The sequence below is a fragment of the Triturus cristatus genome, chromosome 2_2 (genome assembly GCF_964204655.1).
Source record: "Triturus cristatus chromosome 2_2, aTriCri1.1, whole genome shotgun sequence".
In the NCBI taxonomy this organism is placed as follows: domain Eukaryota; kingdom Metazoa; phylum Chordata; class Amphibia; order Caudata; family Salamandridae; genus Triturus; species Triturus cristatus.
In genome coordinates this window covers 534,358,730-534,374,342 of record NC_140582.1, presented here as the reverse complement: position 1 = coordinate 534,374,342, position 15,613 = coordinate 534,358,730, and positions in this window count along the sequence as shown.

The following is a 15,613-nucleotide window of genomic DNA, read 5'->3' as shown; positions in this document are numbered from 1 at the left end:
TGTTGGCTGCTGTGAGACAACAGCACTGCCCTCTCTGGAGGTTGAAGGTTACATTCCAGAAGTTATGCGCAGGCCTCTAACTTCCAGCCGTTCTTCTTCCAGTTCTCTTGCTGGATCGACAATCCAAGTCTTGTAAAATGCAACATCCCCCTCTGAAAAAGGAATAAAAGTGGCCAGTATTCTTTTGTAACATGGACCAAGTAGTGTGGCACATATTTACTTTTTGGAGGACACGATTTCTCTTTGCAACCTTAGATTAACAGCCAAGCAAAGGAGGATGGAGCGCTGAACCAAATCATGCTTCTTCCTTTACACCGGCGAAACATTGCACCACTTTTTTCAACTGATCGTGAAGCAGATGCAACAATGAGATTGCTTGGCTCATCGTACTGTCCTCCTTGCGGATTCCTCTTTGAAGTACATAGTCGATGATCGGTCCGTACTGTTCAAGCAGACATTGCAGCATGTAGCAGGTTCAGTTCCAATGTGTTGGCACTTCCGTATGAGGACTCTAACTGATACTCAGGTTGCATGCTGAATTATCCTCAACTGCTTATGGGATTAAAATAAATGAGTGCAGATTATTTGGCAGATGGCCAAAATGTTGCTGACTATGGGCCTGATTTAGATCTTGGTGGATGGGTAACTCTGTTAATGGTGATGGATATCCTGTCAGATGAAATATAAATCCCTTAGGATATAATGGGATTTATATGTTGGCTGACATTATATCCATCACCATTGTGATGGAGTAATCTGTCTAGCAAGATCTAATTCAGACATAATGTCTTCTTCTTTTTTAAAGTACTGCACAATCAGATTGATACAATTCATCAAACACAGAACCCTGAAATATCCACTATCTGCTATGGAATGACTATATTACTGCCATTTTCTGTGGCAACAAATCCAATTCTGAGCCCTTCTAGGTCCAAAACACATTGCTCTTAAACTCTTCCAGGATGTTTACAGATCTATGGAAGTTCTCCATGGCAAACATCGCAACTGTTGCATGCTGCCGAATGGTCTTAAAACTTACTTCAGTGCTGAGGCCTGCAGATAGCTGCTGACTAACCCCCACAAAAGGGATCCAGTGCTCAGGCAGTTGGTACTTAGCGCCACAAGCAGAAGCATAGGAGGAGGAATCAGGTGATGTTGCTCAACACTGGCCTTATGTCTGGCAGTGCTTTGTGTGATGCCTCTTGTGTACCTAAAATCAAACAAGCAAAAAAAAATTTCTGTGAAATGTGGCATTTGCTGTTTGAATATGCATACAGACAATATAATTTAGTGAAGTCATCACAAATAACTAAGAATAGTGTATGCATTCCAATCCAAACCATAACATAATATTTTAATATATACAGATTTAAACGTTTACTTTATGTGCCTCTAAGGCCTGTGTCAGACAGGGGTGCCGGGGACAATGAGATAATCCTTAAAAAGATTAATGCTGGGGTGTGCCTATGGCAGGCAGGAGGTTTGGGGAAAAATTTAATAATCCCTAAATAGTTCAATGCTGATGTGCACCAATGGTAGGCAGGGGAGCAAGGGAAAATTTAATAATTTAAAAAAAAGATAAAGCTGATATGCACCTATGGCCTAAGAGACCTATTGCAGGCAGGGGGTGCAGGGAAGAAGCACATATTGTAAAGTAAAAATTGCTGGTGTCTCACTAGAGACTATGAGAAATCCTATCAGAGGCAAGGAGGTGCAGGGGAAAATGGAAAAAATGCATATAATATATAAACACAGTACGTACATACTGCAATCATCGTGAAGAACATTAAACTGATATTAGGGTAAAAATAAAAAAAAGAACAAAAAAAACAAAAAGGCATAGCCCTCTTATATCAATGTCCCTAGAAAATGGCTTTAAAAACTGGATGAAAAGGACTTGACACACCAGCTAGCTACACAGAATGGCACCTGGCCACATGTTCAAACAACAAGAAGCAAAAAGGCATGGACAACAAAGATCACCTGCAGTCCTATGGCAAAATCGCACTGACTACTACAGAAAATACCCACCAGCTACATGTTCAACCAGCAACAAGCAAGAAGGCATGGGAAACAAAGAACACATGCAGGCCTATGGCAAAAGCACACTGACTACCACACAAAATGGCCACCAGTCACAAACAACAACAACTAAGGAGGCATTGACAGCAAAGTGCACATGCAGGCCTATAGCAAAATTACACTGACCACTATAAATATAATGGCTGCTGGCCACATATCCAAACAGCATGAAGCAAGAAGACATGGACAACAAAGAACATATGCAGACCTATAGCAAAAGCACACTGACCGCTAAAATATAATGGCTGCTGGCCACATATCCAAACAACATGAAGCAAGAAGGCATGGACAACAAAGAACACATGCAGGCCTATGGACACTGAATACAAACAAAGGTCACTGGCCACATGGCATGGACAACAAAGACAAAATGTTGGCCTATGGCAAAGAGACAGACACACACAGACACACACAAACACACACACGCACACTGGTCAGACAAAAAACAATGGGCACTTAGTCAGGAAATAAAAGAGGCATGGTAAGCAAAGATGAAAACACTACAATTATTTCAGCAATGCCAAAACGAAAATTATGTCAGCTACAAAAATTCCCAAACAACACACATCTTACCAAGGCATAAAAAAAGTCCCCACCAAAATACTCTTTAACACTTTGCAGAAATAGGTCAAATACAAAAAAGATTTTTTGCATTTAGTCCAAGGCCATCCCTAAATCATAGATGTTTTAAAACAACATGTCCCACAGAAACAATTGTTTTATATACCCAGTGCCTAGTACTGGAATTACCTTGTTGGTTGTGTTGAATACAGTACTACTTCCCACACCTTTATGATTGTGCTATCAATTTTGACGAGGTTGTCATTTAGCTTCCACGTGTGACCAGGTGGATTCAACCGGGGAGTCCTAATACTTATGTGGCAGGAGAGTGATCTGACTCTACTTGTGTTGGCTGCAGAGAATATAGGGGGGAACCCAGAAAATAATCCAATCTGGCATATGTCTGTCGGGACTTATTCGCTACTGGGTAAATTAAAAAATCAAGGTCTCCCACCAAATATGTCACTATGTCTGGGGAGGTCATCACTAGGAAGAGGGCATCACAAAGGAACTTTTCTTGGGTGTCATTAGGACCATAGATTGTTGCCCGAGTCAGTGAGTGGCTGTTTATGGAAATCCACAGGAATAGTCGTCTCACTGGAATCTTTATAGTCTTATTAGGCACTAGTCCTTTGAATCTATAAGCAAACAATATTGCTGCTCCTCCTTTTATTAATCATATTAATATTGTGTGGAGAACCACTTTAATTTCTGCTGGCTCCAGTTTCCCCTGAGAAGCTGAGTCTCTAGTAAGAGGTAGATATCACTTTCAGAGTCATTGAGCATTGTGAGCAGGAGCATCAATACCAATTACATTTAGGCTCAGTACTTTCATCATTGATGGCCTGTAGATCTTTATTGGTCCTTTGGGTACGACCAGCTCTGCTATTTGGACCATACGGGTGTCAGACCTGTCAGCCTTAGGTTAGACTTACCCAAACATTTTGCCTTACTCCACCTGTTTTGCTGAATTTGTTTTTGTTGGCTTTAGGACTCCGCACACTTTTCCACCACTGAACAGTACTAAAGTTCTTGTGCTGTCTCCTTCAAACATTGTAAAACTATCTTACACACAATTGGCAAATTTAATTTACCTATAAGCCCCTAGTAAAGGGGCACTACAGGTACCCAGGGCATGTAAATTAAATACTACTAGTGGGCCTGCAGCACTGATTGTGCCACCCACTTGCATGACTGGCCTCCCTTCCAGAGGAATTTCACAACTGCTAACTGTATTGTGCGGGAAAGGAAGGGTAGTATATTGTACGGGTATTTCTGCAGTGTGTAATGTAGTCATGGGAGCGTTATCATCTTGAACAACGCTCCCCTATCTGCTATATTCAGGAGGCATCCTTCCCAAAGGCCCAATCCTCTCTTTACCTGGGCTATTAGAGGTGTGATATTTAGATTCCATTCCTTTTGTTTAGTAAGTGTAATGTGCATCCCTAAGTATATGAAGTATTGAGGTGCCCATTGCAAAATGCCGTCTTGTGTGTCAGTCCGGGGAATGTAGGTAGCTTTAGGCCAGTTTATAGTGAGGCCAGATGCATCCGCATTGATCTGGAGCATAGATAAGATCTGGTGTAAAGAAATCTCAGGGTCTCTGATATAGGCCAAGAGGTCATCAGCAAATAATGGCACTCTATACTCACTGCCGTCAAGCCATCAGAATCCACTGAGTTGCACATCATGCCAAATCCATTCTGCCAACATCTCAATGACTAGGGTGAATAATTGTGGTGACAGGGGGCAGTGCTGTCTCATCTCCCATTCAATATTATTGCATGCTGAGAGTACCCCAGTCAATCAATGTGAAGTAGAGTACTTTAATGTATCTACAGAAGTGAAGGCCAAAGTTCATGTGCTCCAGGAAGTAGAGCATGAATTGCCAATGGGCAACACCCTTAACCATGCAGCGTAAACTACGCGTGGCTAAACCACGCAGGCAGTACCACGCACATCTAAACCACGCAAATGCATTTATCACGCATATGCGTGGTTAAGACGTTAGTGGTTGTTATTTAGAAGTCTAGACTCTGAGCGAAGGATTGGCGGTGTTGCAGACTGGGCGAAGGGTCGAAGGTGATTTCCTGCCCGGATGAGGAACGGCTTGGTGAGTACGATTTTTCTATTTTATTATTTTTTTTTTATTTTATATGGGGTTTTAGGGCGAGTGGTCAGGGCACTTGTTATTGCTAGGGTGTCGGTTTTAGGGCTTGAGGATGGGGGACAGGGTACTTTTCAAGGCTGGGGACAGTTTTAGGGCTCAGGGCGGGGGGCTGGGGTGTTTTTTAAGACTGGGTTTAAGGTTTTAGGGCTCTGGGCAGGAGAGGACATGTTCAATTTAAAGGCTGAGGTGACGGTTTTAGGGCTCAGGGTGGGGGGGCTGGGGTGTTTTTTAGGTCTGGGCTCAAGGTTTTAGTGCTTATGGCAGGGGGGATCTGAGTCGATTTTCAAGGCTGAAGGGATGGTTTTAGGGCTCAGGGTGGGGGGCTGGGGTGTTTTCTAGGTCTGGGGTCAAGGATTTTGGGCTCAGGGAGGGGGTAAGAGTCGATTTTCCAGGCTTGGGCCAGGTTTTAGGGCTCTGGGGACCTAGGGTATTTTTAGGGCTGGGCTGGGGTTTGTTTTAGGGCTGGGGTCTGCTTTTAGGAGTCAGGGCAGGGGGATGAGCTGTTTTTAGGGTGGGGTTGGGGTAGAACTCGGGGGAGGGTTTTAGGGCTCAGGGCGGGGTTTAGGGCAGAATAGTAAGAACGTATATGCCTTTACCAATTATGCAATTAGAACAAAATTCATTGTTAAGGTGTGCATGGTAAAAGCATGCATGGTTAAGACGCAATCGTTATTAAGACCACGTTGTTCAGGCATGTGTGGTTGGGGATTACATGGTTCTGACATACAACCAGTGTTAATGAACTGAAATAAAAGCCTTTTCAAAATGTACTGATACCAGGGCTCTGGGTTCTGTTACGTCACTGATTAAAGTTATTGTATTATTCAGGTGTTGAAGGGAGTGGCTAGTGCTCGCCCTGGCATAAAGACAGATTGGTCTAAATGTATCATGGTTCTAAATATTTTTACAAGTTGGATTGCCAGCCCTTTGGCGAGGATTTAGTCTCCATGTTGAGGATGGAAATGGGCCCATAGAATTTGCATTTGTCAGGGGGTTTCTGCAGATGCAGGATCACAGAGATTGTGTCTCCACGCAAATCATGCAGGATTTCACCTGATTGCAGAGATTCTTCATACATGTTGAGCAGAGTAGGCATCAGCCTAGATGCATGCTTTTATACAATTCCAATGGGAAGTCATTGGGCCCGGGTGTTTTCCCAGTTGGGAGTGCTTGGATGGCTTCCAATATCTTTTTAGCAGTGAGTGGTTTTTCCAAGTCTTGTCTATTTGGGTCTGAAAGTTTGAGCTCAATCAAGTCTTCAATAATCGTTTATTCCTGTACTACCATGGACACGGGTAGTTACACCTAAAGATAGGCATAGAAATGTATGAATTCATGGACAATGAGGTGAGGAGCCATGACCGTCTGGTTTGAGCATGTGATTAGGTTGGTAAGCAGACAGAGTTTTAGGTCTCTGTTCCCCTTCCAGTGCAAGAGCTTTTCTGATTTATCTCCTAGTTCATACAGTTTGCATTGTGTGGTAATGTGTGCTAAAGATGCTGTGTCCAGTAGTTTCTGCCTAAGTTTTAGTCTCTATTTTTCAAGGTTATGTCTCCTATGGTCATTAGGGATGTCCAAGAAATCTGCTCCCACCGTATATATTTTGTGTTCTAAATCAATTATTTCTCTGCATTTTCGGTCTCTGGCCACAGTCCGGTGGGATAATATCTGTCCCCTTTAGACCACTTTTAAGGCTTCCCAGAGCATGGCTGGGGAATCTACCATGCCTTTATTGATTGCGAGGTTGTCAATGATCTTTCCCCTTAAGATCGGTGATTTGCTTCCCGGGGAAGTCATCAAATGTGCGTCTAGAAACCACCAGGTGTTGAGCCACCACTGCCCATCTGCCATCGTCTTGGTAACCTTAATGTGCAGGTGACCGGGGCTTGTCGGTCAGTGCACGTGGTAGAATGCGGGTATCTACTAAGTGAGATTTGTATGACGGAGGTAGGAAAAAGTAGTCTATCCTCAAAAAGAATCCATGCAAATGGGAATAGACAGTGCACTCTTTGATCTGTGGATGTAGCGGACACCAGGTGTCTGTAAGATCCAGAGATGCGGTCCATGGCACTAGACTGATTCATTTATGTGTCAGGGGGTTGCTAGTGATTAGGAGGTGGTTCATGACAGAGTTGAAGTTGCCACCAAGCAGTGTAGGGATCGGGGGGGATTGTAGCAGTACAGTTGAGAGTGGTTGTTCATTACCAGTGTGTGAGGGTCACACACTGAAGCAATCGTCCAGTGAGAAACTTCCTTGTCTCCTTCAATAATGACAAAGTGACCCAGATTGGCGCAGTAGAGTTTAGTGACCTGTATGGTAGAGCATTCATGCAGAATTATAGCAACCCCATGGTGGGTAGTAGTATAGCCAGCATGGCACACTCCAATATAGCCACCACGTTGCAGGACAGGGCACCTATTGCCAAGTAGATATGTTTCTTGCAATAGCATCACTGGTGGGGAGTAGCACATAAGATATTGGAACAGCGCCCCACTTTTAATTTTATTGTTTAAACCATTAACATTCCGTGAGAGTGCAGTGATCATTTTGGGTGCAAGCAGTGCATCATAAGGTTGGGAATAAAACTAAACTTAGTGGAACTCAAACACCAACTAAAGCGTTGAAACTCGCCAAACCCCAAACAATAGCATTCCTCCACCCCACACTTCCACCCCAGAAGCATCTGTCGCGCTCTCTTAACCAATATCTAGGTGGTAGTTTAAAGAACTGGGTTCCATGCCATCCCAAGCTAGAGCAATTTAAAAAAGGGTACAGTGGTGCTGACTGTAAAGTATACGGGAGAGGTCTATTCAGGTATTTAGTGGCAAACCAGTCCTGTTGTAGTTTGGATACAGCTGTTGCCACATGTGGCACATGGTGCAACGGGTCCTGAAAGGATAAGTGTGCATCTAAACAATGATAGTCTTCGTCGTCCGATGGCATCTATATCTTAGAACCCTGCCACCTCTGCCTCGTTGACCTCTTGCAGCCCCTCTGATATAGCTGCAGCGTATATGCTTGACAACTGCTCTTCTCCCTGGTGCGATGCTTAGCCCCTGGCTTCGTAGGGGCTTCCTTATGGGAAGAATGATGTCAATAGGTTTGGCTGGACTAGGCTAGAATACAGTTGGTGTTGGTGTAGAGTGTGTACTAACACGTAAGATCTCAAGCCCTTCCAGGCATCTGATAATCCCAGACCAGGGAGCTGCGGCCCCGTTACCACAACATAGGCGAAACTGTTAACATCAGATGCCAGGAACGGTACAATGAAACTGCAGCTGGGTCTCGCTGAGTGGTCATACAGCCAAGTGGGCAAGCACTTTACCATTGATTTGCCCTTTTAAGTCATTTAACTTTCCTTTATGACACTGTCTTTGCTATGAGCTAAGTAAATCCTTTCCTGCATATTTTAATTAAAAAAAAAAACCTTGCACAACCACACTTACGGCCAAGCACTGTCACTTTAATATACGTTGCACAGTCAAGCCCAAGTCTATTTTGCCACTGTAAACATGCTGCATTCTGGATTATATATTATGACATTTCCCTTTCTTTTTATCTTAGCATTAGTATAATTATATATGTGATCACAGTACTTCTGTATGTTCTAAATGTTATCATTGTTTTTATTCTTTGAAGGTATAAAGGTTTAAATAACTATGCATCCAAGAAATAAACTTAAAACTTGAACTGTTGGTGTAGAGTGTGTTGAGGGATAATCAAAGGGCAGGGGTCGCCCAGTCAAGGCCTCCGTTGTAGTACATATGTTATCAAATCTCCCAAACCTAGTATCCTATTGTGGTTTTCTCCTAAATAACACACCATTAGGAATTTATTTAATGAGTTTTATATAGCGCTGGCTAGACCCATAGAGCGCTTTACATAAGGTTCAACAATGTTACAACAATGATAACAATTACATGTTACATCAAATATATGCGACACATTAAAGAGCGAGAAAGAGAGACAAATAGAGCTGAAAGGGGGAAGAGGGGGAGTGAGAAGGGAGAGGAAGAGGGGGTAGACAGTATGAGAGATGAAGGGAAAGGCTGCCCAATGACCGACTGGGTAGGTGACGGCCGAGGAGGGAATCCACAGCCAGTCTCCCCTGTAGCTCTCAAGATAGCTCCATCGGGCATCGGTCAGATAGATAGATAGGAGGAGACAAGGAAAAAGCAGAGTTACAGAAATATGATGAGTGGGGGATCGGCGAGACCGGGAGACGGGGACAGACTGAGCCCAAAGTCAGGCTGGGTAGGTGAAGGTCAAGGGGCTGAATAGAGCAGCTCCACCTGGCGTCGGACATAATGCTCGCACTCCGCTGTCTGGATAGTGATCAGGTGTACTCAAAGATTGTCAGATTAGCACGGGGAGTGAGAAACCATGGTCCGAATGAAATCCAGATGCCATCTTGAGGTCGGGCACAGTCCTGGTAGGGTTATGTAAGGAAATGTTCAGCTCGGGGAAAAAAGTCACCACTGGCGGCCATGTTAGGGTCAGGAACCCATCAGCCTCAGCTTCGAGTAAATAGTGGCCCCAGGGACCCCTCTCCACACCATACGTGTGCCGGGTACTACTGTACTTTACAGGGAAGAATGGGCCAATCTCCCTTAGCTCTTAAAAGGTCACAAGATCTCTCAGGCGTCCACAGGAGATTGGGAGCAGCGCAGTCCCTATAAGCCCACTTGGACGCATCTCCATTCACGGCAGGCCAGCGTGGTAGGAGCCGCCATTTTGCCTCGCGCTGGGGAAGGGTCTGCTCACCTCTGCCTTTGGCAACAAGTGCCTCTGGGTTCCTGAAAAACTTTTCCGGCATGTCCGCTGCGGCCGCGGTTACTTTCCACACGCTGCAGTCGGGCCACACAAGCAGATGGAGGCTCACTGTATGCCTGGATCTAATTGGGTGTAGATCTTATGTTCAGGGCTGAGCCTACAGTATAACGGTTCGCTTTCAGCTGTGGGCGCCCACCGGGGAAGCGGGTAGGAGAGCCCCCGAACACACTGCAGGTGTAGGTTCCCAGGGGTCCGCTCCCGATGTCGCAACCCCCGCTCTGCTACGTCCAAACACGACTCCGCTCCACCCCAGGTGCCATCTTGAGGTGCGATCGTCTGGCAAGAATTTAGCAGATATCCTGGCGATGTAGCATCCAGGTGGAACGGCTGACAACCGTGCTGTGCTAGGCAGGGGAGGAGACCCCTTTCTTTGGATGCTGCTAGAGCTGCCCTTCTCCTTCTCCCTGTAGTGGAAGAAGAACCGCAGCAGGGCAGCCCCGGTGAAGGAGTGATGCCGCCCTGGTCCTGCCCACGGCCCGCAGACGGCTCACCGGAGTCTGAATTCAAGTCACCCGGAGGCGTGATCACCTGGTGGCGGCTTTCCTCCAAGAACATGTAATAATGTGTACAAGGTCCTCCCCGTTGCTCGTTCTGAGTGGCTACAGCAGGACTGATTCGATACTTGTCCCCTGGCAGTGCACCGTGGAGCTGCTTCCGCTGATCCTATAAGAGGGAGGGTGGGAGCCTCGAAGCTCACCGTGCATCCCTCGTTACTGGCAGAGCCGCCCGTGGCCACTGGTGAGGTTGGAAGGACGACCAACATCCAGGGCCACTCGCGTCCCGGAGCCAATGAGACAGGAGTGAGGAGTCAAGATGATGAGTGAGGAATGATGATCTTACTCACCAATTCTATATTTAAATAATATATAGAGATATATATCTATATATCTATATCTATATATGTGTTACCTACTGGTGGTCGCCAGTAGGTAGTGATAGTTCGGACCAAGTTTGCAGACGTCAGCAGGGAGAGCTGTGCTGAAGCCCAGAGTATGGCAAGCTGCCGGGTTTAGTTACTCTGCTGGCTGGAGGCGGAAACAGTGAGGAGTGCGCGGCGCACAGCTGGGGGCTGGACCGAGCAGCGCAGGGGGCCAGATCAGACCAGGCTGTGAGAGGACACCGTGCGCCTCGAGGCTCCTGGCTGGGGAACTGGACACCACAGGAAACTGACAAGTTTTGCTTCAAGTTTGGGTCAAGCGGCAGCGGCTCTAGAAGAACTCGGGCGAGTGGACCGGCGGGGACAGATGCAAAGGGAGAGTCAGGGACGGTGAAAAGTAAACCGGGAGGGAACCCGTGAGCCTGGTGCATGTGGACAACCAGCAGGGGACCAGAAGGACACCAGCGCGGCTGAACACCATCACACCGGATTACACCCTAGCGCCTAGAACAGAAATTTGGAGCTAGCATTAAAAGGAGCTTTAGGCGAGTGAGTCGTGACCTCTAACCTACAAGTGAAAGTCGGTGACAGTGCAGGCGAGAGTGGACCGTCTTCCTCGGGAAATGGCTCATTCACCGCCCTCACTCAAAGGGTGCTGAGGGCGTTTGTTTGGTGTCAGCATTCACAAATTGAAGGCCCGGTCCCGAGTGACACCTTCAGCCAGTCCTGGTTTTGGAGCAAACAGCACTCAGCTTGCGGGAATTTAAACCCCTGTTTACTCTGTTAAAAGCGAAACTTCAAGTCCCAGGCTGCACCTGCCTGTGAGGGGGCTGTTTGCTGTTCTTTGATCCTGCTGTGAGGGGAGCGGCTGAACCTGGTCACCACAGACGTCATGAGGAAAACGGCTTGTACTTTCCTCCGGACTTCAAGTCCCAGCTGCCCCGGCCACGGCGTACTCCTCCTGGCGTCATTGCTTGGCGCCAGGTGTCTTTAAGAACGCACTTCATCGGGATGCGCGCGGGCCGTGCCCAGGCGAAGCCCGGGCCAAGGGCAGGCCCGTCCTTGCACGTCAGTGACTGGCAGAGGCTGAGCTGGGACATTTCTCTTTAATTGTCTACCTTATTTGGCCACAAGGTAGGTGCTCCTTAGATATATTTATTTCAAATCTAAAAGGCGGTCCTCTGTTTGATGAACAATGGGCAGGCGTGTAATTAGTGAGAAGCCCCAAGAGGCTCTGGCCCCCGTTCCGCCACTGGTTCAACCAACAGCAATTGACAAAATGCTTCAAAGAGCTATTGGTGCCGTCGCTAATGAGATTGAACTAACTGAAAGACGGCTTTCACTTACCCCTATCCTTGCTCCAACAACAACTTTATTCTCTGTTACTGCAAATTCTATTCCTCTAAATTTGGATTCTTCAACTCCACCACCAGGCTGTATAGCTGAAACTTCGGAGGAGATGGCAACTAGAGGCACCCATCCCAAAATCAAAGACCAAGATCACCAAACAATCAAAATCCACAATAAACTTAAGTGATCTGGAACAATCTTCCCCCACTCATGTAGCCCAGGATCGACCATTGTGGGTCACCGAGGTTATATTGGACAAATTCATGTGAGGTCTATTGTTAGGGAAGAACTTAAAAATGCCTGGGATCGGGTGGACAAGTTAGCTAAAATGGAAGAACACTGGGTCGATAGAGATAACCTCTGTAGAAGGGATAGAAAAACAAACCCTCCAAGGGGGACTACTAATGATCTACCTATTTAGCTATCTCTGCAGAGCAGGAAATAATTCAGGGTGCCCTAGCTGAGGCAGATATGGTCCCTCTGAGCAAAAACAATACTCAATGCTCACAGATAAGAGCTAACGAAAATAGATCAACTATAGTATGTATTGAAGCCAACAATCCAGTTGATTCTAGACAAAAGTTTGTGTCTCACATGGGTGCCTCTGAACCATCCTCCCAATTACCCTGTTTAGATCTTCCACCAGCCTCAGCGTCCCTTGCTCTAATTTTGGCAGGCGTCTCGGAGCTGAAAAAAAGGGCACAGAGAATCTTTTTCTGAACTAAGAAATAAAGGCCTACATTGGCTAATGCTAAATAAACAATATAAAATCAGGGACGCCAGGGAAATTATTATGGTACGCAGGGTGAACTGGGTGGGCCAAAGACGTAAAGACATCAATGGAGAGTGCGTCGTGATTAATTTTAGAAATGAGTACACGGCCTACTCACTAATTAATAGTAGTAACATCAAAGGAGGGGGCAGTATTAGCTAACCCTGGGCGTAGTTCGCGAAGTAGCACTACGCGAAGCTACGCAAAGTGCACTTCGCACTACGCGAGCTATGAGTAGCACTTCGCGAACTGCGTAGTACCCTGTTCGCACTGTGCAAGATGCCGTTTTCAATGATTGCACAGTGCAGACAAGCATCCGACACTGTGCAATAATTGAAAACGACATCTTGCACAGTGCGAGCTGTAGTTTTCTGCCGCTCGAGTAGATTTTTACTCGAGATGCAGCTTTCTCAACGCGGACTGGTAGTTTCTCATTGCAAGTGGTCGCGAGCATACGCGACCACTCGCAATGAGAAACCTGACCTCCTCGCGTTGAGAATCTCGCCGGGATGTTTATTTTCCAGACTCGCGATCGGCAACTTGATGTTGCTGATCGCGAACAAGGAAAAAGTCTCGCCGGGATTTCATTTTGCTTGCTCGCGGTCGCCAACTTGATGTTGAGGACCGCGAGCAAGCAAAAAATGATCGCTGCACTACGCAACGCTACGCATGTTTGCACTGTGCTACGTGCAATTCGAGTAGTGCGAAGTAGCGCAAACTACGCGAGCGAAGCGTAGTGCTTTGCCCAGGCTTAGTATTAGCCTTCTCCCACTTGATTATTTTTATCCCACAAATATTCCACGGTTTAGAAAAAGCAGAAATAGTTGTTCCCGGGACAGAGAGAACTGGTCCCAGAGGAATTTTTATCACCAAGCGCAGCAGAATCCTCTGTGTACAACACCCTTTTATAATGTTTTGGTTTTTAATAGATTCGACCCCCTGGATGCTGTAGATTGACATAACCCCAGGGCGTCATTGCAAATAGATTTGATCAATCATGAAGAGTCCCCACTTAGGGGGTGGGCTGATGTATCATATCAATGTCATATGCATAAAAAAGAATGCAAAGATTTAAAAGTAGATAACTTGGTAGATGCTCCTAGGTCTGTGACCCCTAAGATTAAGAACTTGGTAAATGAGGGGTTGAGCCCTGAACCACGCCCCCCTTCTCCTGTAGTGTGTTTGCCTTTAGGCAGGAGGGTGCAATTAGTTGATTCTATGGTTTTAGATTCTTGTGCCCTTAATATACCTCTAGGAACAGGTGCTGCGCCTTTCTGGGTCCTCTCCTGGAATGTCGCAGGGATTGCACCCAAGATGGATATTCCAGAATGGATTGAATTAGTCGAATCATTTGACCTGTGTTTGTTCCAGGAAAATTGGGCCCGGTTAGAACCCTGTAAAGCTGGCTATGAAACCTTTTCTATTCCAGCAACACAGACGGGGAGGTGTAGACCCTCTGGAGGATTGTGTACCTGGGTGGGAACTCATTTAGGATGCAAGGTAAAGCAGGTGGATACACATTCCCAGGACATTTTATGTATTTTTTTAATTTTTGACAAAGGGACACCATTTGCCTTAATTAATGTCTATTCTCGACCAGTTCGTAGGGGACATATTTCTCCCACCTTAGAAGATCTATCCTCTTTTCTTTTATCCATACCTGGTGACATTGAGGTGATTGTGGGAGGTGATATGAATTGCAACTTTGAACCCCTAAATGGACTTGACATGGGCACATTTGAAGAGGAGGACCGGCATTGGTCCATTCCCGAGTCAAGTTTGCCATCTGTTGACATTTGGACTCCATTAGCCTTGCAGCTAACCACCCTTCTTTTAAATCAGACAACCCAGGGGTTTGCACATTTAACAGACCTGGGCATACCTCTTTTATTGATTATATAATGGTCTCTACAAGCTCTTGGAATAGAGTGTGTGATTTTAAAATTATCCCTCGTATTGATAGTGATCATAATGCCCTTTCTTTAGAATTTTATTGCCTTCTGTAAAGAGTGCGCAGGAAAATAGTTTACATGAAGGCCAGGGACTGATACAGGTCAATGGGGGTAGAAGAGTCCAGTGGTGTGAATTTGTTAAATCCCAAGATAATTTGGCAGCACTATATCAGAAAATTATCCCGTATTTAAAGGTTGCCGGCCAAGCTGTTGATATTAAGGAGTTTCTTGAAGTCCTGGAAAACAACCACCAAGATCTTACCAACTCTGTGGCAGTATTTTTCCACAGAGAAAGGAAAGTAAAGGGTGTGACTAAGCCACGGCACGGCTGGTATAATTAAAACTGTCGTAAAGCCAGAACTAACCTCCTTTATTCCATCAAACAGAGTGAGAGGTCAAAGATCAGAGAAGAAAGGGTTAAATATAAACTAGACTTGACGAAGGCCAAAAGTGAGTGGGCATCCCAAATGTGGGATGAAATTAGAACTGCCCTAAAGACGCGTGATATGCGAACCTTTTGGAACCTTATCAATCAGGGCTCTAAAGAAGGTAAGCCAGCCCTTGAACCCAATATTAGTGAGGGAGCCTGGAAGGCCCATTTTGGAGCCGTATATGTAGGAATTAGAGAGGGCGAAGCTACCAATACATACGATCAACTGCAAAGGACCTCCAGTGTTCCGGACCATCTCCTGATAACTTTAAAAGAGGTTATATTGGCATTAGGGAAGATAGCGCCGGCTAAAGCCCCAGGCCTAGACAAGATTCCAGGCGATCTCTTTCGCTCCGAACCGTCTATATGGGCTCCTTACTTGCTAGTCTTGTTTAACGCGATTCTACAAGGGATGTCAATTCCACACTCGTGGGCTGGGGCAGAAATAATACCTACTTTTAAGAAAGGCTCACCCCTTTTGACCGTTAACTATCGCCCCATTAGCTTAATAGATGTGTCCAAAAAAGTATTTGCTTGTGTTCTTCTAGCGCGCCTACAGGCCTGGATGGAAGACTTTAATGTTGT